Below are 5,108 nucleotides of genomic sequence, written 5' to 3' on the forward strand. Positions count from 1 at the left end.
AACTGCAAGAGGCGATTACTGCAGGACAGAGGTTGTTTATTCCATTCGGTGAATGCATTGCAGGAAGCCCACCTTCATCTAGTCAGAGCATAGCAGGATCAGTTTCGTACACAGTACCCTGATCAGAAAAAAAATGGATAACCCTTCTGCTTGGCTTCAGATTTAAATTTCTATCCCGGAAATATGCCAGTGACTATTAGCTGCTCTAGTATTCTTTTGGTGGCCATCTGTTCCCTTTCTCAGCCTCCTTCTAGCCAAATATAATTTTCCATATTTATCATGGCAAGTCAGTAATAAGAAAGACAAATATAACAGGATTGGCTGTTCTCCTTGTCGTCTCAGTCTGTTCTTTCTCACTGAGCTCATGTGCTTGTGAAACCAAAAAACACTTGAACTTGTATTTTTTCAAAAATTTGTCACAGCAACCTTGCTATACAGTGAGTAAAATCTATTCACTAGGACTGCCAGCCTGGAAAATGAAAAATAAATTAATACCTCAAGGACTGATTTCTCACTGGACATTATATTTCATTTACTGAAGACCGAACTGTGGCACCTTGGTCTGAGGTTCTTGTTGGCATCAGAGCTTCTCTGCCTTGTGAGATAATGAGGCTCTCATTTTGGTGTGGATAGTGAGACAGAGCTTAGCTGCCATCCTGCCTTTCCTCTCCCCCTTCTGGGAGTTGTGTGCGTGTGACGGAGGACTGATGGAGGCGTCCCTATCCCCCCACCATCTTAGAGGAATATCTAAAACCAAAAATACATTGTGCTGTCCTCCTTCATGCAGACAAGGAATGGCATGTTCCCTGCTGGTCTTAAAGCTGTTGACAACCCAGAATAGTTCTACTTTCACTCAGAAACCAGGGTTTTCAAAGAAGAAATGCATGCTCACCCACAGAAGCTATTCTAGAAGGCTGCCGCTCTCACTGATGCTCCTTGGACGAGCACCATTTTTCACTCTGTGATCAAACCTCTTCTTTTGCATCCATGGCAGTCCAGGCAATGCCCTCGCCCAATATAATTGCTGAGGTGCACCATCCTAAAAGACACATTGCTCCCATTTCCATCACTCCTACTTTTCCATTCTCCAAAGCCTGGCAACTCTCTAGTCAACAAATCCCCCCCAAGTATTATACCTCACATACAGGAGAAACTCCCCATTCTCCAGCCAAACAACCACACAGACCATCATGCCAACAGGGCAGGTTTAGCCCTGGGAAGGCATGGAGATGCCATGCACTGGAATACAACTCAAACAGCTCAAGTATGCACCAGGGGTCTTTAAGTTAAATCACTACCACACAAACAGATACAGACAGGCATGCGCGAGCGCGTACAGCTAGTTATACTCCAACCTTGGTATCCCACAGGTATATCAAGCATTTCTCAGCAATTTTCCCAAAGGTTCAAAGAAGGGAATTAACTCCTGTCGTGTGTGGCATATATATGAAAATATGGATTTGTGATACTGGAAATTATCAGAGCAGTTCACTGTTGATACCACATTTACGTACTACATAGACGGGTGGCTGCCGTGATCAATTCCTATATAGCACTCAGTGTTGTTTTGACCAGCTGTACTATGGGGTATGTGACAGAAAGCTGTATGCTGCTTTTCCTTTGGTTTGTTGTAGTGTGGCCATTTGTTTATATTTTTTAATTAGAAGGTTTATGATACAGCTTTACATAGCTTCACAGCCCTCTGGGTCACATGCCTTTCCCCTCAAGTTTTAACTCTTCAAACTCAGCATTCCAAGGACAGCATACACAGAAAGGAGCAGAGGACAGATCTGACCATGTATTCAACTGTCCCCCAATAAGTTCTCTACTTAATTTTCTTTCATCTGTTTCTGGTCTTTGTGATGCTTTCTATTCTCTTCATTTTAATTCTATGACATTCTTGTAAACATATTCAAATTTTCTGTGCTAAGCCATGCAGGAATAGAATCAATAGAATCAGTCTTTAGCCTGATGCTTTTCTAATACCTAAAGAGAACCAGTTAATCTTTGATAACACGAGAAGCAGTGTTTTCTTCTACATTTCTCAACAATGCTCTCAACGCAATAGAAACCTGCCAGAATCACTGTTAAGTTTCAGTCATGATATACTGAAGTAAAAAGAAATAATGTAAGTGGAGCTGCCAGAAAAATTCTTAAATGACTCCTGTTCTATTTGCTGTAATAAAACATATGGACTTTGTCAATAAGACTGTTGCAAAAGCAGTGGTAAGAGGATGGGTGATTTAAGGTTTTGCATACATTTACTTGAGCAGAGAGAGCACCAGATGAACCAAGTACTCCAAGTCTGCTGGAAAGGGAAAAGCCAGTAGCACAGTTTTTGACTTCTTGAGAATGTGTCTTCCCCAGAAGAGCACAAGAGCTTTGGATATGATGAAGTCAAGTTTTTAACATTTAAATTATTTGCCAGGAAGTGGGCTTTTAAAAGTTTATTAACAATTCATACCATGGCTAGGATCTGCTCTTTCTCACAACAAACAAGAAAAACACATTAATATTGCTGTTCAGTTGTAAAGGGACTGAGAAGCTACATAAGAATCAGGAACGCAATTTTATGTAGAAGGAAATAAAGGCATTTTCTACCTAAGGCTATAACTGCCATAGCCTTGGAGATAATTCCTAACATCTGAGCAAGGGTCCACTACTGAATTCAAATAGAATTTGGGTACATGGGGATTTTCCAAAGAGCTGTTTAACTACATAAAGCCACCAGGACCTATCCAGCAGCATCATTTCTAGGAAATAGACTAGGCAAACAAGAAGTAGCCTAGAAATCAATGCTCAAACAGGTTTTTCTAAAGCATCAATCTGTTCTTAGGACTATTCCAAGAGCAGAGAATATGGCTATTCCTGGACTCACAAACTGAAGAGGAATCACATGAGAGGCAGGAATTGGACATGGCCCAGACAAGCTGATTTAAATCAAGTAGGGTGCACAGATGAAACTTGCCTCTAGATCTGTTGAAAAGCCACAGGCAAAAAAAAAGATGATGGGCAAATAAGATTATTTTCATGATGGAAAATAATTTTTAACTTTCCTATCAAGCTCTGAAAGCCTTTCAAGATCTTCCTTTCCAGAAAGACCTCCTGCTATTTCTACCAATCTGCACATAGACATTGGGAAACAACTGTGTCAGCCCTATGACAACTGGGAAGCTGAAGAGGCTAGTCCAGAAGAATCAAAGCCTCTCAGTCTTTGTATAGCTCCTAACTACACCGATTAAATACCTTCCTCAAAAATATAGACCTCAGACATGCACCTACACATTCACAAAACTTCCTAAATAATGCTGTGTGGGGAGGAATACCAGGGGCATCATTTCACAATTTCATGACTGAAGTGGAGTTATACTGGTATAAAATTGGTAGCACATCAATGAACAACCCCTCATGTTGATTATCCTCTAGGTCAGTTTAGACAAAATGATCAGATGTTAGGTTTATAACTTAGAAACACACATTTTTACAGAGGAACAACTTTTGACTTTGGATTTGTACAACTCATGGAGATTTCTGTAGAACACCTTTTTTTCCTCCAAAATAAAATAATAGACCATCTGCCTACAACACACATATAGCTTTAATAAACCACAAAGCTTCTCATGTAAACAAAAAGGTCAATCAAAAGTATTTTGTAGAAACTGAAGAACTCTAGGATTCCACAAATTAATGATTTGTTCACCATTTATGCAGAAACCTATAAGCTACTCCTGTAATTCATAAATTTAAACAGTTCTTAACTTTGCAGCATTAATAATGTTAATGTTTTCATTCACCTTCTCCAAACAAACTTAAACGGTGATTACTGCAACAAAAATATCATATGAAATTGATGGTAGATGGTACAACTGCTCAGACTGTCTTCTTTCTGTTTTATAATAGTTATTTTCCATTCCCCACAACAGGTATGTCACAACCTAATACAAGCATTTCTACATCAAACGATAAAAACAAATGCCAACCACTATTACCTTAGGGTGGATTCTTCTATTTCTTCTCATTTGTAAACAAGAGTTATTGAAGAAGCTGAAATCACAGCAGCTCTCACTGCTTCTTTCTTTCCCCATAATGACAAAGCTCCATGTTTTAAATCTGTCTCCATTAAATAGTTCTCCTCGTAATTTAAACCTGACACTACTGTTCATCTAATCCAACCCGGCCACACAGGTGCCTCTCTGTGAATAATACCATGGGCTGATTGAGGAATTTTACGGGTGAGCTGGCTGGAATCAAATCACACGATGTTTTACCACCGTTCCCCAGCATTGACACAAGCCAAATAATATCCAAAACAGAACTGTGAATAGTAGCATCTTTGCTGACGTGCTATGAAATCTTTGAGGACTTAGTGCAAGCACAACATGTTCGTCAATTAGGCTCAGCGTGATTGCAAAACCATCCCATGAGGCACCACGAGGTGCATCATTTGCTTTCCTTTTCTTTCTTCTTTTTTTTTTTCCCCTTTTTCAAAGACACAGCCATAGCTTTAGCTCTCCTGCTATAAACATAAACCATCTAATGAAGGCAATTCAAAGGTAATTCAGAGTTTCAGTGAGAATGCGGAGTCCTCCCGAGCATTTCACTCACAGCTTCCTCTCAGCCCTCAAAACTACTTGCAATCTTGGAATGACTGCTTCTAGGTAGTTCTTAATGCTTAGATTTTAATCCTCTATGTGCCCTCGCAGCCTTTTAGATATTCCATCAGCAAAACAAATGCTTGCAGAAGGAGCAGCTTAATTTGAGAATATTAAGGGAACAGACTTCAGTGATCTTTTATTCAGCATGCTGTACTCTATTTTTGTACTCCTGACAGGCTCCATGGGGGAATAGCTAACACTTAGTCTCGATTCATTATTTTCCTTGCCTTTTTCTTAGAATGATAAAGCAATTCATGTTACACAGAGAGCAGAAAAAATGCAGACAAAAATCTTTCTCAAAGTGAGAGAAAGAATTGAAAAAAGCAGAAGAGCAACACAAGCCTTATGACAATAAAGCCATATTGGGTTTGGAATCAAAAATCCAGATCTGCTTTTTGGAAAAGACTGGAATTAATACTAGCTAAATTTCTTATCTTTTTAATGTTAAAAAAA

The sequence above is a fragment of the Gallinula chloropus genome, assembly GCF_964237585.1.
Source record: "Gallinula chloropus genome assembly, chromosome: 1".
NCBI classification, from domain to species: domain Eukaryota; kingdom Metazoa; phylum Chordata; class Aves; order Gruiformes; family Rallidae; genus Gallinula; species Gallinula chloropus.